Source organism: Protopterus annectens, chromosome 5.part1 (assembly GCF_019279795.1).
Source record: "Protopterus annectens isolate FY-2018-M chromosome 5.part1, PAN1.0, whole genome shotgun sequence".
NCBI classification, from domain to species: Eukaryota; Metazoa; Chordata; order Ceratodontiformes; family Protopteridae; genus Protopterus; species Protopterus annectens.
Window position 1 is genome coordinate 232,318,237 of NC_056736.1, and position 27,447 is coordinate 232,345,683.

Consider the following 27,447-nt stretch of genomic DNA (forward strand, 5'->3'; position numbering starts at 1 on the left):
AGTCCACCCAGGTTCCTGACATAACTGAAGAAGGCCGTGTGATAGTCCTACATGTCTGGTGCAATTGTCCGGTAGAAGCAGCTCTTAGAAAAGTTCATGAGTGATCATAGCTGTCTGCTAGTATAGATCACAGATGCCTTCCCCGTCTGGGATTGTGCTCTATCATGTAGTAGCTTCCTCCTGACGTTGTACAGCTTATTAATGGCTGGGCTCTACCAGACAGGTCCCCTGCCACTGGAGGATTGAGTCCTGTTGTTATTTGGGATAGCACAATCCATGCAGTCCACTAGGTGTCCATAGAATGTGTATGTAAAGGATTCAGCAGTCTGAGCCGTATTTGCCACTGTCTCAGGGTCTCTGAAGGATACCACCTTGCTTTGGTGAAGTGAGACGTTGGCTCATGAGAAGTTCACCAAGATTACCCAGGATGGGTGTGTGGAGGGTATATGTATGTCCAGTGAGATACATGTATGTTCTGACCTTACCAATGAGGGGTATATCGCTGGTGTGGAACATAAGAGTCCCCATGTTGGTGATGATCAGGTCCAATATGTATTCCCCCTTGTGGCTGTGCTGACTGGTTGTGCCATAGCATATGAGTCTACAAATTGTAGTGACTGTTGGGCGAGGGTGTTGGGGCTTGGGTAGTATCCCCAGTCAATATTTGTGTATTTGATGTTACCCAATATAATGGTGTTTGTGGAGACCTTTATATTCTCCATAGTTCACATGAAAGCCGAGTGTGATTCCTGAGTTTGGGAGGGTGGTCTGTATCAGGCAACAAACTGAAAGGCAGTTTTGCACAATGGTAATTGTATATGTATGGTCTGTGATGCTTTGTGCAGTGCTACTAACCTGGAGGTGTGTGTATCTGTGATGTATATAGATACTCCCCCAGTTGTGTTGTCGGTCCCAAGTCTTGTGGTCAGAAAGCATGGTATGAAACATAACCTGGTAGTGCTGGTGTGCATAAGTGAGCCTGAACCAGGCATCTGTTAGTGCACAGATATCGCTATCCTCCATACTGAGGAGAGTCCTGAGTGGCCGCAATATGAGGGTAACACATCTGGTGTTGAGCAACATTACCCTTAGTTTCATTTGACCTGTAATGTCTATGGAGGTGGGTTTGTCTTTTGAGCCCTGCTTAAAAAAGGCGCTATGGTGGTAGCAAGAGCCTTAGCCAGCATTCGAAAGTCCAAGGGTGACAGGTGCAAGCTGTCCATAGTGAAGCTACGTGGCATGTCGAGCATGTCACCACAGGCTGACAGACACTGTATCCCCTATGAATGACACCAATTTGTTAGCCAACTGTTAAACGTGATATGTTTGTCTGTATACTGAGACATCATAATTGGTGGGTGTAAGATGCTAGACAAGGTCAGGGTCATACTGGCCTGGGCTACATGATCAGAGTGTTCCTCCATGTATCATGTCATGTGGTCCAGGGAGTAACGTCTGAGGGTTAACGCACCAGCATGGACAATGACGGTGCCAGTCCTGTACTTGCTTTGGAGTGACCTGACTGCATGTGTTATGTGGCAGATCCTGGCATCCGACAGACAGCCCAAAGTGACTATTCCCTTGTTTTGCCTGGTGAGTGGTACGTCAGTGTGTCTGACAATAAGTGTCGCCTATTACAAGTGTATAAGGTGTGTTGTTTAGCCCGATGGGCAGTGACTGTGTGGCACACTGACATTGTGAACTATGTGATATGTGGGTATTGTAGTGGGGTAGCAGTTGTGTGTGTCTGCTTTGGAGGTCTCTGCTGCTTAGGCAGAGTTCATTTACAGCATCTGAGTATGTCTATGTGTGATAATGTGGTTTGAGTGCTGTTGCTAGATGATATGTGAGACTGATATGTGGTGTGTGTGGTTACCTTCACCACCTGATAGACTGTGCCAGTCATGGGTCGAGAGAGTTCAGCACCCTGTATGTCTATATAGGTGCATCTCACACATATATCTGAGTTTGTCGGGAGGAGGAGAGGGTTGTCTGTGTACATGAGGCAGATGTGACATTGTGTCAACATCACAATATTCACCAGCTGGACTGGAGAGTACACACGAAACCAACCCCTGGACATGCCAGGATATTATGATGACATACTCTGTAGCCTGATCACAAAGGATCAGTATGGTGTTAAATGTGTAAAAGAGTATAACAGGGATTAGTGCTCAGGTCCTTTGGTGTTTTGTAAAGAGTAGCTGAGAAGGAGTCCAGACTGAATCATGACACCTCCTTCAGCTATGTCATAAATAGCAATGTACACCCATATATGTCCTGAGACAGGGCCAACTGTACCTGACTGACAATGCCAACATCCTGACAGAGAGGGTGTGTGTATGTGTGCAGTTTACTTTGAGAGGAGTGCCCTTTTTGGAGACTGGGAAAACTCACTAAAAGAGGTGCATTCCCCTTTGGAAAGTCTGATGATGTCACCACCCTACAAATACAGACGGAGAAGAGAAACCAGCCAGTAAAGCAAATAGTGCGCCATGTTAATGCGTCTCTCTCTCTCTCTCTCTAGTATCATAACATAGTTATGTAGGGGTTTGAATCTTGCAAACACTGACTGTGTGTGTTGGGGGGGTGTATGTGTGCAGTTTCCTTTGAGAGGAGTGCCCTTTTTGGAGACTGGGAAAACTCACTAAAAGAGGTACATTGCTCTTTGGAAAGTCTGGTGATGTCACCATCCTACGAATACAGACGGAGAAGGGAAACCAGCCAGTAAAGCAAATAGCACGCTGTGTTAATGTGTCTTTCCCTAGTATCATAACATAGTTAGGTAGGGGTTTGAATCCTGCAAACACTGACAGTATGTGTGTCACTGTTGGTCAATGCAGTGTGGGTTTTGGTTTTACTATGGTAGGACATATTATGGTTAAAACAGTAAGTGCATTGCACACATCAGGTATCTGCATGGCAAATATATATGTGTACATGTCCCCTCAATCAGTACATAGGTGTGAAGCCTGCATACTACATGAATACATCTGTTTCCATTGACAGGTTGTGCCACTGCTTCTCAGATCGCAGGTCACATATATATGTATGTGACAAGGCCATCCACTGTTGTGATCTGTGGCCAAGGTCATCTGTGCCACACACACCCATGACAGTTACTAAAGAGTAGTATGATTGAGGGTATATGCCTGGGGTATATGTCAGACATGTTCATACACAACAACGACTGGCAATAATGGACAGTCTGTATAGGTGTACAATTGCCTTGTGGCTATGCATTCAGGCCTCTAATGTCTTATGTGATACACCGACGGACTCCACAATACCTATGGATATGTGGATACCAAGGGACACATGACATAACACGAGGCTGTATCTACACATTGGTACCCAACATACATGTTGAGGTCTACCATCGATGTGGTACTGAAGGGATAGTATGTATAGTAAATGTGGATGACTATCTCATAGCCAGCTTACTGCTGTACAGCATGTATCAGACAACAGGTATCTGTCTGTATGATACCCTTGTGTAGGATATGCATCCCATCCAGGGAATGCATTGTAGGCCAATGCATGCATTTCCAGATGTGGATGGACACATCCCTAGTGTGTTTGCATGAACCTAAAGGGGCTATATGCCAAACAGGTATGGTCCCAGGAATGGGCGGCGGTCAATACCACTGGTTAGTGTTAGTATAGTACGGAAGGATCAACTGTGCTGGTTCCCTACAACTGTGTGTCATTTGTCAAAACAATGCTACATTGACAATCACAGCTTTGATGCATAATGCCTGCTCAGACATACCTACAAGGATGTCTTTACACTTTCCTGTTGACAACTTGCTAATATTGCTACACTGCTACAATGTCACCCTGTGCATCAGCACCATGTTAGCCAGTTCCTATATCAATGTTACAGATGACAGGAGGCGACACAGGTATCATCATATGCACAGGGTGTGTTGTTGTTTGCCAGAGCCTGACATTGACCCATCCAATCGACATGTCTGTGTGTGTGTGTGTGTGTGTGTGTGTGTGTGTGTGTGTGTGTGAGGGAAAACAGTACAGCATGGACCAACGTTGATGTATTGTGTGTGTGTATGTGTGAGCCCTAGTTGTTGGGCTAATGTGTCTGTGTCTGCATGAACACAGCTCCACCATTTGGCTGCCATATATGGTAGTTTGTGGAACAGCCACAGACTGTACCTGCTAGGATGTACAGATCACTGTCTCTGGCCAAGGACACAGTACCTGTGCCTGGCAGGGTTGCTACGAACAGTATCGGGTACCAATCCTGACTGGGTACTGTCATCAGAGACAGAGGTATAATGACTGGACCCAGGTCCCTGCTGGGACTGGCCAGAGCCACGTGCACATGGTCTACTGAGATGGTCAATGGACAGGCCAGCCCCAGCATGGCTGGGGCTGGTACTGCCACTACAGGAGCAGCTGTGAACTGTGGGCCGTCCGTGACCAATGCCAGCTGTTGCTGTTGCTGGCATGCGTCTGCGTCGACATCGCAACCGTCCCACACGGTCTTGACTCATGGAAGACATATTGCGGAGGGCATCTACTATCTCGCCCCAACGTCTATCAATGACCTCGGTGTAATTCCGGATGGCACCGTCAAGGTCACGGATGCTGTCATTGATAGCGGTGTAATAGGCCCTCTGCACCCTATGTCCCTGTCTGGTGTACCGTTCCATACGTGCCTGAGCCTGCATTACAGCCCGGAACATACTGGATGCTGTAAGACCTGTGAGGGCACGTCTGCCAGGGGCAATATGACCAGCGATGCTCCCTCAAGGACCCCTGGACCTCCGCCTATGTGGTACCATTCCACGAATCCGGCTATGGCTGCTGTGAGGAGATGCAAGTGCCATGGGTATCACACTCTCCTGGACAATGCCAACTGTATGCTGTCACTCGCCTATGGCCATTGGTGATGAGGGATGTATTGACAGTATGAGTGTGTGCATAGATGGGGTTGAACACTGTGTACTGTCGATTGTCGGACCAAGGACAAACCCTGTCAATCCTTCCTGTGCCAGAATACATGTCTCATCATCTCCACTATTCGTGGCAGTGGCTTCAGGTTCCCTGCTGCTTTCGGCCACCCCTAATTCAGCACCTGTGAGAGGAAGACAGGAAACACACTTTACAGTCTGCACATGATGCATGCACACATGTACACATGCACACATGCACACATGAACACATGCACACATGCACACATATACACTCCTCACTACAGCACATATGCACATACACCAGCAACCCAACACATCCTCTATAGTGGGTGAAGGTGGGTGTCAGTATCACAAGGCAAACAGTCACCACACATGTGTCAGCATGCAGAAAATGTGTTGCACAAGACCATGCAGTGCAAGTGTAGACGCCCCTATTTCATGGCAGTGTACATGGCTTTGATGCAACTGTGTAGTTGGTCAGTGATTCGCTACACCCTGGAACACAATGTGTACCTGGACACAACATTGCTGTGCAAGTATTATCAGCTCTGCAATGCCTTGTGCACCATCACTCACAGGTATACATGCCATGGCTGCATGTGTTATCTGTGTGACACATAGGTTCCCATGTCTGAGTACAGTGTCTGTGTCCATAGCAGATAATAGTGGGTACAGGTGTAGCACATGCATGCTATGTACACACACAGGATGAGAGGTGCATGTTGACGTGAAGGAATCCCAATGCTCGACATGGCCAGTGTTCAGTGGTTATGGTGAGTGTGGGACATATTGCAGATATGTCGGTGCCAGCCATGGCATGGCATGCTACACGACTGCAACATTAAACATCACACATACCCAATGTGTGTCATGTGACCTATACACCCACTAGCATTCCAGGACATATATGTGGCACTTTGTTCGGATGGCGACTGCTGTGCATATTGTGTGTACTGGCATATGTAAGCACACACACACAACATGCTATGCATATTGTGTATAGGTGCATATGTTTGCACACACACAACATTGAGGTGCACATCAATGACTGCTATGAGTAGTACTGTGGTCACTGTAACTGGATGGGGTGTAGCACCCTGTGCCATCATCGTCATGCATCTTGTGGTCACTCACAGCTACTAATGTGTGCAAGACCACCACCTGGCATGCTGTACCCGAACTGCAGTGCCGTGGCTATGTTCACAATTACACAGCCACTTTGTACATGGGTGTGTGAGGTGCCCAATAGGGAGCATTGCCTAACATGACTGTGTTATGTGTTGAAGAGTGTTGCACAGCCCCATGATAGGCCTCTACCCCTGAGGTACATCATGTGTGTGTGCATGACATGTGGGATACTGAAGTGTGACCTTACAGCGGGTGTGTGGTAATGCCAAATGTAGCATGTTTTCGTGTACTGCATATGATACACATGTTCTGCTGTGTACAGCTGTAGCAACTATGCATATCCAATGTGCAGTATAGTGTTGCCACAAATGTGTCTGCTGCTCTGTGTAGTGCATGTGATTGAGGCAGCTACTGACTTTACTGAGATGTTTAATGTCTCACAGCAAACATGCACAGCATGCATTATGCGTAGGTGTGTTACGTGTACATGGCCTACACCTCACCTATGACATGCACATGTCATTACCAATATTAAAGTCTAAACACACTCACCAGCATGTACTGTCTGCCCTGCTGTCACACCAGACGGACCTACAAGAATATGACACAGTTTGTCAGTGGCTCAACTATGGCATTGCTACTGTGAGTGTGCTAAACTACAGTAGAACAACAGTCAACAGTCACAGGTGTACAGATACTATTCCAAATATCAGTATTGCACACAATAGGCAGCACAACTGCTGAACACACAGTACACATCTCACATATGCATATTCTAACAATACAGGTAACAGTAGTCTACAGCTAGGGCATATTACCTGCATGCTCCATGTCATCATGCTGGGTGACTCCAGCCTCCATGATGACACATGTGTGATGCTGTTGCTGCTGTAGGCCAGGAGCCACCATGCTTAGGAGCAGCTCCTCCACTCTGGTGAAGGGGGGATGTATGGCTGACCCACCACCTGTGGCAAGCTGTTGTCTATGGATATCAGACGCACGCCACCAGACATGTCTAATTAAATCACTGCAGTGATGGCGTACCTGCTCATATGTCCGGTTATGCATGCCTATGTCATTTACCCGACAAACAAGATCTTGCCACAGTACAGTACACTCTTGCTGGTGCTGGCTGGCCCTGGAATACAGCAGTGTATAGTGCTGCCCCAGGCTGTTGTGTATTTCCTGTTCCTCCCCAGCTGTATATGACAGATTGCGTTGATGAGCCATAGCCCTGAAAGACAATTAAACAATATGTGTGAGCAAGTCATGTGACACACTTAACATTAAGTACAGATATCACTTAACTGCCATATATAGCATATGTTTGTCTGTCAGAGGATACACACGTTCAATACCACATATCAGTGCTCAGCCCACAACTGGCTGACAGTGCCTGCCACACGCCATATAACAAACCAGTATACACCAGTACTTGGCACACTGTTTGGGATACAATGCACAACCTCACCACGGGGGTATATATCAAGCTAATGCATGAAGAAATATGTCATCCAATGCAATGAATGTAAAGTACATTTACAGTATTACCAGTAAACCACCCTAGTCGTTGATGCCATACCCCTACTTAACATATGTGCACGGTTGTTAATATAGCTGGCATACTGCTGTAACAGAGTATACATGTTGCTAGGTACACAAACATACCCTGTAAAACACGTGATTGCGGGCATGGTACAGGCATCATTACACACACATCAGACATACATACAACACACAAATGTATGCCGACACAGATGAGCATTACCTGTGTACCTTACAGTACTGTGTGCCCCTACTTACAGATACCTATGCCTGAGGTATGTAATCTATGCAGACTACAGGAAACACACAAGACAGTGTTATCAGGGAATGTGAACATAAACCATACTGTGCTGTTTAGGCCTACAGCTTCGGGTAGTACAACAGTTCATATGTGAGCTGGATTTACCAGCAGTACCACTTACTGAGCATACATGTATTGTTTCAGCCTACAATGGGACACCACAGTCATACCCAAGGAACGACGTCACAACATATGCCATCCTACTATGTCTGCATCCCAATAACTGACACATTTTTCTCTGGCCTCACACCTAGGACACAAACTAAGATGACAGAAACAACCTCACACTAAGCTATCACACCTTTACAGACCTTACACACATTCACTGTCACACTCATTCCACCTCACATAGCAGGTATTGCACTGAGTACATGTGTGTGTGCATTGTGTCATAGGTAGGTAATACGCTATTGGCCCTAGGGCCTAGAGCAGCCTAGCCATATGCTACCCTGGCCTTTGACACACATGTAGTGTGATTTCACTTGCTCCTGTCAACTGGATACACAGAGGTGATCAACTGGATACACAGAGGTGACTCCCAGGTCATATTACCTATCTCCCAAACAATCATCAGGGGTATGTATGACATCTGTTAATGAGGAGCCTTGTTAGTTAATTCTGGGTTGTTTAGTCCAGAGTATGGCATATTTGTGGATAGGAACCTGTACCTCCAGCATGTGCTGTTTAGTGAGGTGGCAAGGATTAGGGCCTAGGTCATGTAGCCCGGAGGGATTGTGAGGTATTGACATGGTGGTTGGCCGACTGCTATGGGTGTGACATACCTCTGTATGTCCAGCAGAGGTAACCTCTGGGTGAGTGGTAAGCAACGCACTCTAGCTGTGGTTTTGTGAGTCAGTCTGCATAGGGCATGTGTTTGAGGGCAGTATTACTCTTTGTGAGGTATGTCTGTGGCCTTTCCACTTGCTGTAGTTATTATGTGAGGTACATACCACATGGAGCATTGTGATGAGTACAGGTGAATACTGACCTATATTTCCCTAGATGACACACCTTTTGTGATGACACGTACCACGTAGACAGATTACAAGACTAGTGTGGCACTGTGATTATCAAAGGGGAGGCTACTGTCCACCTGTGTCCATGTTCTCGTCTGACAACTTCAGTGTTAGGCAAGCTACCACCTATGTGGTAGTTACTGGGTAAAGTGTTTTGGAATGGGGTATGGCACTGCAGTACCAACACTGGTGTTCAGTCCATGCCTTGGTCAACAGGCACCTGTTGCAGTACGTATGACCCCGTGTCTCCCTCTCTCTCTCTCTCTCTATATATATATATATATATATATATATATATATATATATATATGTACATATCTATACATAGCTATAGATATCTATGCATATCTATACATATCTATACATATCCATATATATCCATATATATCTATATATTTCTATATATATATATATATATATATATATATATATATATATATATATATATATATATATATATATATATATATATATATATATATATATATATATATATATATATATATATATATATATATATATATATATATATATATATATATATATATATATATATATATATATATATATATATATGCATATATATATATATATATATATATATATATATATATATATATATATATATACACATACATGTATACATCCATTGCTGTACATATAGATGCACATATAGGCACATATACCGCCCACCTTTCATGGTGTGGATGTCAATTATGCAACAGTTGTAAGACATACGGTTATGTAATAATATTGCACAGTGTTGTGCAGAATGCATTTTGCCATCCTCAGGCCATATAGCTGTAGCAGGCCTCACTGCCTGTAGCTCAGTCCCACAGCGTTTAACCACCACATGACATATTCCGGCACTGCTTGCTGTCTGCAATGCCACAAACTACAACCTACATACATATGTACACATAGCAACCTTCAACAACATATTTCTGTCCAGCCTTCACTAACAGTTGCAATATGTCCCTTGCCCTATGCACATGTGCATATACATATAGATACGGACTACTGCCACATATGGATGATTCATAGTATGTAGAGTACCTTTCAGACACATCATTCGGATGCCAGCAAATACATATCTGTTACATAGCTTACCTTTGTATTCCTCACCTCCGTCTGTTGTAGCTGTTGCTTTGTTATTTTTTTTTTGGTTTTGGTTTCCACTGTGTGTCGGTCTTTCTTTTCAGAGTCTGTCTCTTACAGCCTGTTTGTCTCCGTCTGTCTGTCTGTCTCTCTCTCTCTCTCTCTCTCTCTCAGTTGGTGCAATGATATTATTGCATGTGTGGACAGTAATTACAGGCTGCTTTTCTAGGTAGCTGCACATGTGCATGTGATGGCCTCTGCACCACTTGGTGCCCACCATTTAGTAATTGCATGCAGCCTGCTGTGTAGTAATTGCAGTACTCACTGTGATTGCAGGACACTGCTATAAAATGATAGGTTAGGTAGGCGTAGCCCTTTCAGTTGTGCAAGGTGGGGCCCATGCCTGCTTGCTGTGAACACTGTTGTCTCAGTCAGAAGGTTGGTATATGTCTCATATCTGAAGCTAGGGTTGTAGCCAGTGATATGCATGTTGTACTGAAACCTGACAGTTGCTTCTTCCAGTGCACTCTTCTCAGTGTGTAAGTTTACTCACACCTCCTAATGCTAACACTGGATACATGGGAGTATGCACTTTCTTTTCAAATTAGAGAATTAACTGGTATACAACAGTAGTTATTGCAATGTGTTCCTATGGCTTTCCTATTTTCCCTTTACATTCACTCATTGTAATGCATGATATATTTCTTACAGCACCAAGTTATTGTATATCTGCTGTGGCTTAGTGGTACTTCATGCAGACTGGTGAGTCCAAGGTGTGGGGTTTGAGACTGACAAGAGTATTTGATTTTGCTGCTGAGCAGTACAAGGGCTCTGTCATACACAGTGACTAAGGCACTTTTAAGCAGTTGTTAGCGGGTTTGCACGGGTTTGCGCGACACTTAGCGATGCTTAGCTAAGCGCACACATGCGCACACTGGTGCAAACCCACTTACTACTGTTTACAAGTGCTTAATCTCGCTAATCCCTGTGCTCATTTCCTTGACAGAAAAGTAAATGGTGAGATAGGAATGTGATGATAAAGGGTGCACAAAGTGGGGAAGACAGTAGGGAAACCAGCTCGGGATCTACAGGATGGGTGTGGGGAAGGTCCATAGCTGCCCATTTCTTTACTAGCAACAGCTGTGCATATGCAATACATTAGGAGTGAAATTTGAAACCTTCCATCCCTGAGAGAGGGGTGAGGACAACTAAGTATGTTGTACTACCAATTATGAATATCAGGCACATGCTCTGTTTATGAACTGCTATACTGTCATTAGTACGTTACTCACTTATGAACAGTTTGTGGTTTGTTTGTGTTGACATTAGCACAGTCTGCTCAGGACAACTGGACATATTTCAGTACTGTGTATGCCTACCTACACCCACGGGTGTGCCTGACTACACAGGTATATGGTACTTTTGGGTAGGGGTGCAGAATTGCGGAGAGCATTATTTATTATCGTGTGCTGTTTATCTTGCTGAACATGCAGAGTTGCTGTGTACCTGTTAGTCTATAAAGACTAGTAGTCTGTCTCAGTAGCTCCCACCTGTGGACATATCCAGATGGTAGACAGAGGTTAGCCTAGTATCCTTTGACTGTACAACACACCAGTCTTTTCAGCACCTGAACAATGGCATTGTCACAGGTGGTTGCTAGCAGTACATGGCTACATCCTTTGATATTTCTGTGGTGTACTCCTACATACGGGCATGCTTGTGGAATTCATTCTACAGCTATTTGCTAAGTGTGTAACAGCAGACAAGCTGATATGCCTGTGTGTTTCTGACACTTCCAGTCCTCAGATACTCTCAGGTAAATATTTGAACAGCCTCAGGGAAAGGTACATATAAGTGGGATACACCAGTGATATATTTCAGATATTTTGCTGTTGAGACTTTGGGGGATTCGGAGCATATGTATTACTACACCTTTTCTGATGTACAAGCAGTGTCATCTCTCACTAATTGACATTTTTCACTAAGTGAGATTTCCCACCTTTCTGCCTACTGTTAGTACATTTCACAGGGAGTCAGAGGGGCACAGCTAACATTTGTTTGCAAATCAGGGACATCCCTGGAAATCAGTCACAGTTGGGAGGTCTGGCCTCTGTCCTAATCAAATATGCCAGTGTTTATCCTGCTCTGATACTGTGTGGGGTTTGTAAGGTGCAACTGTAACATTATTCCCTACTAGCATGGCTGGTTCTCTTTTCACAGTCATGTCATGCAATTCCACAACACTTGCTGGTTAAGGGCCACAAAACAAGATTTGTGTTATGCCATTCCTATTCTCCCTTTACATTCACTCATTGTAATGCATGATATATTTCTTTCAGCACCACATTATTGTATATCTGCTGTGGCTTAGTGGTACTTCATGCAGTCTTGTGAGTCCAAGGTCTGGGGATCGAGACTGACAGGAGTATTTTATTTTGCTGCTGAGCAGTACAAGGGCCCTGCCATAGAGTGACTAAGGCACTTTTAAGCAGTTGTAAGCGGGTTTGCGCAGGTTTGCACGATGCTTAGCGATGCTTAGCTAAGCACACATATGTGCACACTGGTGCAAACCCGCTAACTACTGCTTAAAAGTGCTTAGTCCCGCTAACCCCAACGCTAATTTCTTTTAAAGAAAAGAAAATGGGGAGATAGGAAAGTGGTGAAAAAGGGGCCACAAAGAGGGACGCACAGTAGGTAAACAAGCTCGGATGTGCAGGACGGGTGTAGGGAAGGTCCATAGCTGCCCATTTCTTTAACAGCAACAGCTGTGCATATGCAATGAATTTGGAGTGAAATTTGAAACCTTCCACCCCTGGGAGAGGGGTGAGGACAACAAAGTATGTTGTACTGCCAATTCTAATTATCAGCTTACATGTTTGTCCGATGGACATGTGTGTGAAATGGGCAGCTATGTATGGGGCATAATTTTTTTGCGGGTACAGATTGCCCTTTTTTTTTCAGGTGAGAGTGGGAAGTAAGGTAGAGGAAGTAGGTATGTCCAGGGAGGTAGGTTGGGAAGGTAAACAGACAAGACAGACAAGACGCATACAGGGGTGGTGTATGACACATGGGGTGGGTGAATACAATTGACGGGGTCGGATGTTTGGAAATCACAAGCCCATGAACCCACAGATGGTAACAGTGGAACTGAGATCCCCACCCATGGGTAGTCACCACTGAACCTTCACAGCCCCGAGGGTGGCTGTGCTGGGGGCTGCATAGAATGGGCAGGCTCACCCGTGAGATGTGCCGCTCTCGCCTCAAGCTGGCATAGGGGATCAGCGACTGAATGCTGGATCTCCCTACACACCACAGCCCGGACCCTTTGAAGAGTGACAGGTGGCCCTTCTCTGCCCACGCTTGCACAGGGGGGATGAGCCCCATCCCCTGCAGCACTTCCAGCCAAAGGTGGCACAGGACCAATGGAGGAGGGGAGCCCAGGCTGGGCACCTGACCTGCTGGTGCCAGGTGCACTCGCCGGCTGAAGAGGGACAGGTGGGTCCGCTGGGACCAGGCCTTCCCATACGTTCTGTGATTAGGTGTGTTTAATTACAACATAAGCAAAACAGCATTCCAGATTAGTTGTAACAGCATGCAATAATATTCCCAATAACCCAAAACACCAAGAGTACAACAGTTGAACAACAAGCATAACACATGCATATATTGAACCACAGTGGTTATTCCAACAGCATGCAGGGATGTTTGGTAGCAACAGTCCACCATGATTGTGTGTTTAAACAGGGCGCATGCATCAACGTAAATGCAAATATTTATAGAACAATAGGACATATGTCCCAACAAATATTTAAGATTACACATACCCATTGAGGTGTGGAATTGTATGGTTTATGCACATACAGTAGGGTGTATAAGAAACCTCAGTTAACATCTTATAATGACCTTTTAGTCTACACTACATTCCTAGTGACTGCCTGTGTATATCCCCTACCTGTATTATTACACTTGCCACCATACATTAGGTTGTGTACTGGGTTTGGCAAATTCAATATATGCCTGACCTATATCTGACATACTAACTGTCCAGGGTGCAGATGTTACTGATACATATTTCTTGATTGCATTAATATTTCTTTATCTACATATCTGGGATGTTTTCACATGACATTTTCACTTCGATTTGTACAGAACACTGCATTTCTTGACACACACTCACATTTCTGGGGAAATAATAACATGCTACACGTGTGCCACATTTACTTATTCATGCCAGCCAGTAACTGCCTGTTGTGGACTGTATATATGTTTCACAGCTACTAGTACTTCCATCACCCACTTATATGGGACTGCACAACTCTGGGTTGCCAGCATCTTTTCAAAGAGTACTGTTTGTATACTGCAAGAGTACAACAACATTTCAGACTCTGTGACGCAGACACACTCTGGGATTTAGACCTTTATTAATGACATTACAAACTTTTCCACAGGCTCGCTCCTTTATTTGTTTTAACGGTGTATATGGCAGACATGTTCAAGACACATTATACCTTTATTAATAGGTTAGAACAATCTTATTTCAGGCTCACTCACTTATTTTATATGACAGTGCCTGCAGAGATATTATTCCAGACATATGTTACGTTTCTTAATGGGTTTCTACACTCTTTTTCTGCCTCTCTGATGTTTTTATCTGACAGTACATGCAGAGGACTTATTCAGGCAATTTTATGGCTGTATTATTGGACTACAACACTTTCTTTCATGCTCTCGCCCATATTTTATATAACAATACATGCAGAATAATCACCAACCTGCCTGGTGGCACAGCCTTAGCAGCCTATCAGCATAGGCTTGTTGATGCATAGCACAGTCACCTGCAGCTGTAAAGTAAATGAAGGGATTTTGAGACATACCTATCCGTTATACATATTCCATTATCAATTCTTTCATACTGCATTCCATGGCTACATTCTCAGTTGTGGGGCATCCTGCATCCCACGGGCCTCCTGTATCCATTGGTTCAGGTGGTCCTGCTTTCGTCTCTTCAGGTCTGCATGGTGGTGACGGACCTGCTCACCAGTCCGAGGAACACCTGTGGCACTGGTGAGGTCATGAGCTAACCGGTTCCAAGCCTCTGCCTTGTACTCCGTCCCTTGGAACTGGCCCTGCAGGAGTCTTGACTCGTGATGGTGGACAAGGAGCCAAACCATGTATTTGGACTCCTCAATGCCCCAGCGTTGCACTCGGAAGCATGTTCCCTCTCCGACACCAGACATTCTAATTGCAGATGTGAGCTACAATCAGTTATGGCATGTATTGACGCCTGTGGGGCTTAAATATGCCGCATTTCCCGCACTTTTTTGTGATTGGCCGTTTTGTAAAATTCTCGGCTGACTGCAGACCTGCTTAGTAATGGTTAAACTATCATTCGTAAGTATATGAATGTTAATAGTGGCTGTTTCCCCTATGTTGTCATGATTTAGTGGTTCTGTACTTTGCTTCTGATGCACAGAGTCCTGGGTTTGAACCTTGTCACTCATTTTATTTTCATACTATCCAGACAGGCTAGGGGTTGTGGCTGCATTTAAGCAACTTTGCTCTATGTTGCTCCTCGGTGCCCTACGGTGCCCTGGTTGGTGCGGCGCGCAGTCCAGTAAACACATTGTGCTGGGTAAAGCGCCATTGAACTATGGGCAACTGTATTGCGCTAGGTAAAGCGCTATTAAACTACGGGCAACTCTATTGCGCTGGGTGAAGCGCAGCTTAACTGCAGGCAATTTTATATCAGGATCCTTTAAAATATTTATTTTGTTCACTGATACATTGGCCATTTCACTGCTTTTTAGTAATGTTTAAACATATTTGTCAGGTATTATTTCATATACTGATTTAAAAAATAAATACGAAGGGGAGTGGTGGGACTCGAACCGTGAATGCCTCTTCTTTGTGCGAACACTCTACCATTACGCTATTGCTATTTGGCATGATTTGCATAAACATTCTTTCTTATGCTCTTCCATGTCAGAATTGCTAACTCTAGCTAAGCAATGGGCACACCCGCGCACACACGCGCAAATACGGGCAGCTATTTTGGGGATTTAAAAAAATATATTTAATGTTTTGCGTTTTAGAACTGTGATGGGGTTTACAATATCAGGGCATGTGGTGTTGGGTGCAGGGACATTTGAGCGGACTCACTCTTGTGTGTGTGCTTTGTTTAGTTTTAAAACACTTGCAGGGGCGTGGACATTTAGACTGCTCAGCAGTCCGACACGCCCCCTGCTTTTCTACACGGTCCGTGTAAGACTTACGGTTGAGTCAGCATGCCCTCATGCATATTCATGGCATGCTGACATCAAACTGTTCAACTGCAGCCTCTGAGTAAGACTTATTAAGTCTTACACAGAGGATTAGTGAATCTGGGGGTGAGTCTTTTGGATATAAAAGAACCTTTTGTTGGGGCATGTGTATAAATATTATTTGACCTTCATAAACCTTTTTCTTTTTTCCTGCTTTGTTAATGCTGTACATCACTTACAATTAATGCATATCACTTATGTTATATTTATTTAATATTTTAATAGTGTAACAGACTCTGTTTTTATTCAAATGCAATCTGGTACACGCTAGCTATTTTTTATTTATTTGAAATTTGTTAACTGGGTTAGTCCGCCTGAGCAATAAGCCCCTTTTCAGCAGAGACCTGAAGAGAAAAGCTCCAGTAGTACAGAAGAAAAAAAAGTAACATAACAGATAACATATTACAATGAGAGAGGTAGACCTAAACTAAGCATACATACTACAAATAATAAAACTGTCAGAGAAAGCAGACCAGGTAAACAATATACAAAATAATGTACAATATATACATCATAATACAATACCGTCAGTATCATACATTAATAGGAAAAGAAAAATAGCAAAAGAGGTCGCAGGTTAATGGAAGTCATAGGAGAAGCAGGAGATGTAATGTCATATCATATGTACAGGGGTAAGTCCTGTAAAAAAAACAGGCCAGTGACCAGAGAACAGTTTGAGAAGATGACAGTACAAACTGAAAAATGTTAGTCTAATATAAGGAAGCAGCAGAGAGAGGTGGGAGAGATAAGCAGCAAAGTTGTTTAAGAGTTTAAGAGGGAAGATACAATTAAGTTGGCTTGTAGAGAAGGCAATTTGTAGAAGAGTGGAAGTAATGTTAGGTAGGGTCATTACATAGGCAAGAGCAGGCTTTGTAGAGGCTTTCTTTCAGAGTTTGTTTAAAGGACTTCGGGCTTGTAATAGACCTGACACTTGAGTAGTTTATTCCAGGTGTTTACTATGGAGTAACTGTAGAGGAGTTTACCAATCTTTTTATTAGGCTTATAAACTTGCAATAGATGCTATTGAGAGCTACGGACAGCATGGTTGGGAGTGTAAGGCTAAATTAGAGTAGAGAGAGACGGGCATAAGGAGGGTTCATCTAAGATAATGTGAACCATTAGAAACTGGGGTAGTAGAATTTCATGGTGAAATTTCAGCCATTGTAGTCTTTTTAGAGCAATGCAGTGGTGGGCACGATAAGAATGGTTGGAGGCAAATCTTGCAATTTTATTATAGGTGAGTTCTGGTTTGGACAGAAGATTGGATTGGAGATTAGTGAGTATAGGGGCTGCATAGAGTAGTGTGGGAAGTAGGAAAGCTTGTGCAAGGGAGAGTCTTGAATCATTTGTGTGGTTTTTTTATGCCTTTATAACAGGCCCAACTTTTGATGTATCTTTCTGATGCACTGCTAAGTGTGAAGTTTGAACTTTAGCTGGTCATCAATAAGAACACCTAGTAGTTTAGTGTGGGGTTCAGTGGAGTTGATCGTTTTGTTGAGAGAGGAAACAAGTATTTCATATGTGTCCTCTAGTGGTCTGCTTGCTCATCAGATGTTTTAAGTTGATTTGTATAGTAGATGGGATGAATTTGACTGTATATCATGTCTTGTGGATATAGAACTTGTGCTGCAGTACTCAGCTTAGCACAGTTTTAAAAAAGTGAAACAAGAGCTTATACTTGAATTCCTCCTCTGTTTTCCTCCTTCTTGATTAAGGCACATGAATGTTCAGCTTATGGCAGCTTAGAAGAACAGTGTCAAACTGCAAAAGTGAATTATTTAAACAGTTTTGAGGAAAAACCACATTAGCCAATCAGAAGCATCCTCAATACACAAGCCAAGGCAAGTCTGAACAAGATAATAGGGCTACTGCTCTTTCCCTTATAAACAGGAGCAAGTCAGAACTGTCCCCAAAATATGATCACTGAGATGCTGGAGTCCCTGTCCAAATGAATCAAGGATTTGTACCAGAGTGTTTTCTAAATCTTCCTCCTTCTTAATTATATTTGAATTTCTCCTGTCTGCAGGCACAGTAAAAAATAAATAAATTACAAAAACTACCTTAATTTTATTTTCAGCTGACAACTCTTCACATGTTAATTCTTATACTGCGAATGCTGTAACCATTACATGTATGCTTTTAAAATGCTAGTTCTTTCTTATCCTGCAGCTGCTGTACTCAGCACTGAACAAATTACTGAACCTTTTTCAAATTCTAACTCTATGTCAGGATAATGATAGCACTATTATCGCTGTAATAACGCAGTGAACTAATACCTCTATGTTTCTGTAAAGACATTGTGATACTTCTACTGTTTGTTTGCCTGCAATTGATGTAATTCATACTCTATAAGGGATCTTCTCCCATTTAATCTGTGTCATTTTGTAATGTTTGTTTGTTTTTTTTTTCCTTTTTCTCAAGGGCTTCAGTGAAAATGCATCATAACTGACTAATAAACAAAAAGTCAATAAACATGGACTCATACAAACTTCGAGAAGAAGGACTGGTTGAAGTAACTTTTATTCCATTTTCCTTTGAAAAGTTGTAATGGTTAGGAAACAGAATTACATGTTATTGTTGCTATATTCTGGGATTTGTATTGGATATGATATGCATGGGATTGATTGGTTATAGATGGCATCTTAATGATAAGTATGTTGTATAAGTGTGTTATAAAAATTGTACATTGCCTATGAAGCAACTCTAAATAAAACATAAATAAATAAATAAAACAAATGTCTGTATATGTTTGAGCAATTAAATATCTGCCAGAGTGAATGGTGTTCAGAATAAGCAGAGAAGCCTCAAGTCCTGAAACATATTTTCTAGTCATACATTACAAGATAGGCCAAAAACATATTTCTAAGCCTACATTACAAAATATTTCATTTACTATGGAAATAAGCCAGACCTTTTCCCTGCCAAAATGTTTAATTTGTGTTTCTTTTTCCCTTCAATGGACTGCAGTAATTGTGTGAGTCTATTTATTTATCTATCATCTTTTTGTCTACTGGTCGGTTTTGATCCCTTTTATAAGGTGAAATAGCCAGTAAGGAAAAATGAGTATCCTAGAGGGTGTCAGTGAGCATCTAAGACCCCATGCAACAGAAAGAATTATCTTGTCCCATAATGATCTAAGCTGAACATTATCCTAGATTCTATGCAAATAATTGGCCTTTGCCAGAACATAACTCCAGCATCCACCACTTCTCGTCCCAAGCCTCCATTGAAAATACAGCGGGAATATTGCCATGCATGCAAACATTTAAAAGATACTGACCTCATTGCTGGGGAGAAACACTTTTGCTCGAGTACTTGAGCAGTGTGACACCAATCCTGCTCCGTGATAACACAGCATAACAATTCCTGCCATTTGGAGCTAGATAAAAATAGAGGGAACTTAGAAGTCAAATAAAATTTTGATATAAAAAGGTGGACCTTACCTTTGGCCCAAAACCTGCAGCCTTCTCCTCTTGCTGTCTACTTACCTTCTTGAACAAAAGAGCCATTGGGGATTTATAAATGTTTTGCTTGGTAAACAGGCCCACAGTTGATATATCTGCTAACATGGCATCCCCTCCCAAGATCTTTCTCCATCTTCTTTGGCATGTGTCTAATGTGTAAGAATACTGTTATCACTAACCACATGTCAAACATACAATATACCTTTTGAACTCCAGTGTTTCCATACTACAGGGGCTCTGTTTGCCTGACTCATTGAATTTCCCTATACTCTAGAGGTAGGGTGTACCCAACTCTCCATCTTATGGACATTATTTGTACAGACCACTTGTTTCTTTGACTACTCCTATAAACCTCTTGAATCCAAAACTTTGTTGGAACAATTAGAAAACATAGGGATAATGGATGTAGTCATATTGCCAAATTGTACTTGACCCCAAATGAAACCTTGATCCCTTGAGATTTTACTTATTGACTGCCTACAAATGCCTTCACATAAGAGTACAGGTTAGCCAAGTCCAGACTCCCTTTGTTGACTGGACCAACTGGTTTCAACTTACTGACTCTAAGCCAGTCCTGCCATACAGACTTCATCAATAAACTCTGTCACTTTTATTTAATAAAATGGGAAAAAGTCAGCTGAGGTAGGTGCCTAAAAAGAAACAAATTTATAGGGAGCAATAAAATTAAAGACCTTTTAGACCATACCCCTTGTATCTCCTGCAAAAATTGGGTCTGGGGTGTGTCTGTCATATCGATCTGGGTCATATCTATATCCATCTAAATATCTAAATGTACCACCTATATAGTGAGGTGATAGATCAGCCCTTTCTATTCTCTTAAACACTCAAGCAATCTGTGTGCAAGGGGAAATCACCTGGATTTAAAAAGAATCATTCTCAACCCTGCCTCTGCAGCAAAATGCTCAGAGGAGGTCATTATATCCACTAAATTCTATTTTGGGTTAGACAACCAAAATACACAATCATCTACAAACCATGGTTGAAATAATAGGTTGGTCTGCCCCACTAAAATGGCATTAGTCTCATACCTCTTAAATATTCATCAAATGTTGACATTGCCGAAACAAGTAACATAGGAAAGAGTGGGTAGCCCTGTCTCTTACCAGTCTGTCTTTATATGGGGGTGAGACACAATTGTCCTTGTGCAGGCTGGTGCTGTCTTATATAAAAGTTCAGATTGTCTAATAAAACTTTGAAGACATTGTCTGATCCGCAACACTGCCCAAATGAAATTCCATTATATACTGTAAAAGGCTTTATGAAAATCCACAACACTCCTGCATTGGAAGCTATCCTTTGTTCCTGCTGTTGCATACTCAGTCAAGGCCAGATTAAGTCTATGCTCCAGAGTCATCCTCTAATAAATCCCTAATGATTTTTAGTAGTTATCCTAGGTAAGATAAGATCCAATTTGTTGGCTGATATTTTCACATATATTTTTATCTCCAATTGTATTAAGGAGATTGATCAGTAATTCCTTGCACGCCACCTGTCCTTTCCTGGTTTGGGTAGGAAGACTACTTTTGCACTAGTAGAATCCTTCAAAAACCTACCTGCTCGTTCTGTCAAGTCATAGTAATATTTAAGTTCATTAAGATTCCAAACACTTTATAGAAGTCTGGAGCGAGGCCATCCAGCCCTGAAGCACTCCTGACAATAAGTCCTGAAATGTCCATTGGTCTCCATCACATAAGTGTCCTTTTTAAATTTTACAATGTCCTCTCTCAAGATCCTTATAATAAGAAACCCCCCAAAAACTCCTGCAATGATCCTTTGAGTGTTTATTACACTGAAGATCACATTTCCTATATTCTCTGACAAAATATCATTAATTCCCTCTGGAGATATAATTATATCTGCATCTTCCTTCACAGTACTTACTATGGATAAGTCCCTAATGCGTTCTTTGCAACATCTTGCTAGCAGTTAGGGGATGTTATCCCAGAAGAACATTCTATACCATTCCCATTTATCTGTATTGTTTTCAGTTATATTCCTTTGTACTTACAATTTAGTGTTATACTTGTGTATGAATCTCTGTGACTTGACACTGAATTTTTATATTGCTCCTCCAAATACCTTATTTTCTCAAACCATGGCCATTTAATTTCTAGCTCCCTACTCACTTCCTTTTGATGTTTTTGCAAAAATCTTGCAATGCTTTTTCAAAAGTAATCCAGCTAACCTGTTCTTGTTATCTCTGATTCATTCCCGAAGTCCAAATCTTAGTTATCCAGTCCCTAAGCAACTGACTCTTGTCCAAAGATTTTGCTCATAAGGAGTCTAATTAACATTGAAAGGTCCTCCTACTTACTCGCCCCAACTCCAAGTAAACATTAATTAGGCTGAGGTCAGAATAAATTGAGTGTCTCAACTGAGCATCTTTAACTTGCAATGTTAATTTTCTAGAAGTCAAGATCATATCTATCCTATACTCTGAGTTTTGGCATGAAGCAAAATATGTGAAGTCCAATGTATCAGGATATAAAACCTTCTAAGCAAATACCAGCTCCAAAGATGACATGATTGTATGAAATATCCTAGATTTTTGTGGGCATCTATCTTCTCCCCTCAGAATCCTATCTAACCAGTGATCTACAGTAGTGTTGAAGTCCCCATCCCCAGAATGATCTGACACCCATGACAATGATACCCTGCAAGCAGTCTGCTATAGAACACCATGATACTTCAATATCCTTGTTAGGGCTAAAATAAATAACAGCCTAGAACCATACTTCCTAACCTAGTTTCCCAGTGACAATAGTCCATCGTCTTTTACTATTCCCTTTGGAGATCTCTGCACTCCGATTTAAAGACAAATATATGAACATTACTACCACCCTTTTCACCGTTTGGGAAAAATGATAAAAGACCTTTCGCCATTTGGGAAAAATTATAAAAGACCTCACCTTTCCACCAACTGCTCAGATGCAGCAATAGCACTTTCAGCCTAGTTTCCCATAAAAAATATAATTACTATCACTCTTTTTCTTAAACATGAGATGACTGCTCTGGCTTTCAGTAGGGCATTAAGTTGCCATGCTGACAGGGAAAATATGCTATTGTTCTACTATCTGTTTAGGCATGTGACTCACTTTCCCCTGATCTCTAAACTCTTGTTATTCCATGTGCTAGAATATCCTCTAACAACTTTAATCAACCCTCTAAAAAGGTATAAAACTAGTCACAAAAATGTATCTCACCATATGTTAACTCAAGAATTGTAAATACACACCTTGAACTTCCTTGTAATATCACTATTATAAAGAACACAGCATGGATAGGACTGATCAACAAGCCAGATTCTCAAAAGTTATATATAAACAAAAGTCAACAATACTTCAAATCTTCCCCATGCTTCTGATAGCAACTCACAGTTATCATTTCTCCATCATGTAATAACAGTGATTCCAACATTTCAGCATTTAACAAATGTTTACAAATCGCATATTGTAAGAAAATGGGGAAAAAAGACCACCAGCACTGAATATTTTTGAGCACATCAGAAATCGACAACCCATTTTACAGTATAATTGTTGTCCTTCAATCAGATTTCCCTCTGACATAATGGATGATAAAAAAACAAAGAAAAAGAAAAAGGGATAGCATTAACAAGCATCAAAATTCAGTGCATGAACTACCTTGCAATAAATAAGGTAGGTTATTGCTAACATTACTAAAACATAACATGGCATAACAACTAATTGTAGTTAAACATATGTCTGCCTTAAATGTTAAGGAAAATCTGGTAATAAACATTGTCAAACAATGCAACAATACTATCAATGGCTGTGGGTATCCTTGCAAACAGTTATCTCCCTATTTCAACATTGGTCAAGATTCCTAAGTTTTCTTAATGTTCTTTGCCATCAAGTCCATATCTTGAAAGTCCAAGTCCCCCACCACTATGTTCCAACCCTGATCCGATAAGTGGATCACTCCTTTGTTTTTCCATGTCAGGCTACTTCTGCTCAGCTCTTCCTTGATTGACTGGCTTCAACATGTGCTGCAGAAGTAATTTGCCTTTCTTTACCTCTGTAGACTTGGAGAGTGTGCTCTGTGAAGATATTTTCTGCTTCTTGTATTCCATACACCTGTGTCGTGATGATCCACTCACTTCAGTAGAAGATTTTCTTTGATTAGATTGCCAGTCACACAAGAAAAGTTCAACATTAGGTGGAGTCTGGAAAAAATATTAAAAAAAAAAAACTGTTGTGTACCCTCTATAAGGTACAAGAACTACAAGGTACTTTAATGAGACCCAAGCCCCACCTCTTTTCAGCAAGTAAGGTAAACAGCCATTACTTTTCTTTTAGCAAAGGAAACAGTGCTATAATCTCGTACCATGCATACCTGAAGGTCCACCAGTTTTAAATTAGCAGCATGCTCCCTAGCTACTTTCAGAATCCTTTCCCTATCGTAGTCCAAGCATTTAAAAAAGGAGTGTTTGGGAAAGCAAGAGTCTGGATGCTTATGCACTAACCTCTGCACCTGTTCATTTATGGAGGGGTCTCAAATTCCAAGGGGCTGCTAGGTTCTCACCATATAAAACTCAAGATAGCCATACTTTAACCCTTTCTAGAAAGTCAGTCACTCATAAAGTATTCCGCCTTACTCAGTTCTTTACATCATTAATTTTTGCCTTCAGCTACCAAACTTGTGCTCATGTTTCAGCAATGTCCTTAGAATTTACAGTTACATTTTTCATTTGCTTCTTTAGCTCAAACTGTTACTTTCCAATGGTGTCACTCAATTGCTGCAGTTTTTGTCGTGCCATGCCAAATCCTGATTTATGCCTGCCACTTCTGCAGCTGTACCCTACATTAATGTGGTCAATGTTGACAAGAATTATTTTATTGTAGCAATATATTCTGCAGTTTGCCCCATGGAGCTGAAACCAAGTTCCTAGGTATCACGTTATCACCCAGCCAATATATGCAACAGACTTAACCCAGCCAATATATGCAATAGGTTTAACACCGTGAGTCCAAAGAAAAATAACTTTGCATATGTTCTGTCTATTAAAAAGAAAAACAAAAACATGCACACAAGAACACCATCTGTCCACCCAGCAGCTCCAATCAGACCAGAATCTGCACTATTCAAGGAAAATGGAAACACTATCCAGTAAAAGTGAGTTTAATTACTGTGACATGGAGCAGGGCTCTTGTTTTCAGCTTCTGTACCATTTGCATGCTCAGTCACACTCCATTATTTAATTTTTTGCTTACCATATCCCTCTTTCTTTTATAGATGTTTGCTAGTGTGTCCATATGAGTTGTGTGTGTGTGTGTATGTGTGTGTGTGTGTGTGTGTGTGTGTGTGTGTGTGTGTGTGTGTGTGTGTGTGTGTGTGTGTGTGTGTGTGTGTGTGTGTATGTGTATATCTGTGTAAGACTGAGAGAGGTAGAGAAAGACAATGCAATGACCTGCAGTACATATCAATCCTTATTTTTTTAAATTGAAAGATATTTATTCTTTCTACCAAATCTTTGGTATTAATATTTCTAGATCCAGTCATCATACACTGTATTCTACTGTACTTTATAAGTCTCAAGGCCTATGCATCTACTATGTTTGAAAACAGCACAAAATGTAATATGTAATAGAAGTGCTTGCACTGATGTTAGAATGGCAGTCTTTGAGAACTCTATTAGTACTTTTCCTCAAAGATTTTATTTTTATTTTTGAACAATAAACTCAGTCGTAGAGTACAGATTTCATCTCCTACAATTAATAATTTGGCCTTCGAAAAAGTGATGATTTTATTGAAAATATTTCTTGCTGACAATCTCTGTGCCTGCATTTAAAGTAACAAGTTTGCAAATTTATAAGAGTATACATGTTAATGTTGAATCTTAAGCAAATTCCTGCAATAAGAACCTCTGTTAACCTTTACTTTTCTGTAATAGTTTTAGACTTTGTAATTAAAACTGTGATGCCTGTCTTTTTCTAGAGGATTGTAAGAAAAATGTTTCATGTGAACAGCATTGTCTAGACAGATTATTATGCCCCGTAACAGATGCTGAGTTTCTTGATGAGGTTCTAAATCTGGGTTAATTATTATGAGCAAAGCATAAAACTTGATTCTTGTTATATAGTTTAATTTTGGGTCTATATTCAAATGCTAAATTTCACTAATTTGGCATTTCACTGTATCTAATCCATTTAATCTAAAATGAAAAGCATTTTGAAATAACACTGAAAAAAATAAACAAAACAGTATTTTGCAGGTGGGTAAGACCCCATATACCCCCACATCCTTGCTAAATATATATCATAACTCCGAGATTACACAAGTGTGGAAAATGGCAAACCCACTGTGTTCTTATATGTATATATGTGGAAATCACCCAAAAGTAGAGTAAAAAAAAATAATCTGCACGGATAATACAAAACTAAATGCACATGGTGCATATCAACAGCAGTCTAACCTGAATCTAATGAAAGATTCACTTTCACTTCTATTACAAACCTAAAAGCACATGGTTCTATAAAATACATTAGTCAATGAAATAAGCACTGATGTAATGTTAAAAATCTAAAATATGACCATGTGCATTTAGATCAAAACAAACAGAACCCTTTGTTTTAGCACCCATGACTGTCAACCATCTTAGCTCTTTTGTGATCACCCCTTCATTTCCTGTCACCATAACAAGATCTGATCATAGATTAGTCATCATCCAGACAGTTATAAGGAGATTTTTAGTACCAATCCTGTTTGCATTCCCTTTGGATAATAAGTATACTCTCAGATATGAGGACCTGTGGTGCCTTCCTCTTTGAGCATAGACATTCCCACTCTCAATCCACAGAGGCTACCACATGCATACATTTTGGCAAAGTAAAACTCTCATGCCAAGATAATATATTACATTAAATGCACCTAACTCTTCAGTAGGTGGTGATATTGTGATAGTTTGACTCCACCCTCCACCCATACCACTAAAATATAAAAAAAAAATATTGGGGAAATGGAATTGTTCATTTAATCCCATCCTCGCTTTCTGGCTTGGTGGTTGACTGTTGACTAATCTGACTCATACACACAACCCAATCCCTCTGTGCCACAGAACTTGCACCGAAAATCTGATTCTTTTCATTTGACTGTGAAATCAATTTTTTCTGAGTGAATAAAGCAAAACATAGATATTGTTTAAATGAAAATGTAAAACAAAAAGAGCTATTATAGTGTCTGTGTACACTAAAATGTCTATATAAAAGAAATGACAAAGAAGAATCTAGAAAGCATTATCTATCCATTAAGAAAATATCCAAGGTAGAACTATACGTAACAAGATTTAAGGTTCCAATAATGGGAAATGTATAATGTAAGCCGTTGAATATACAGCAGAAAAAGTCATAAAGGTTAAGGATTTAATGAAGTCATAAAAAAGGAAAGAAAATGCAAGTTCCACAAAATTATCATAACCATAATAGACATCAACAGAGGCACATCACATCAAAATACAACTATCAGATTAAATATCACTTACTGATGTAGTAAAGGTCTAAAATACCCAAATAACAGTTCTTTAAGCAGGGTTGGGATGGTGCCGGTGTTTGTGTTGTTTGCTCACACACACAAGGTGGGGGGTTGAGTCACAATAATGGA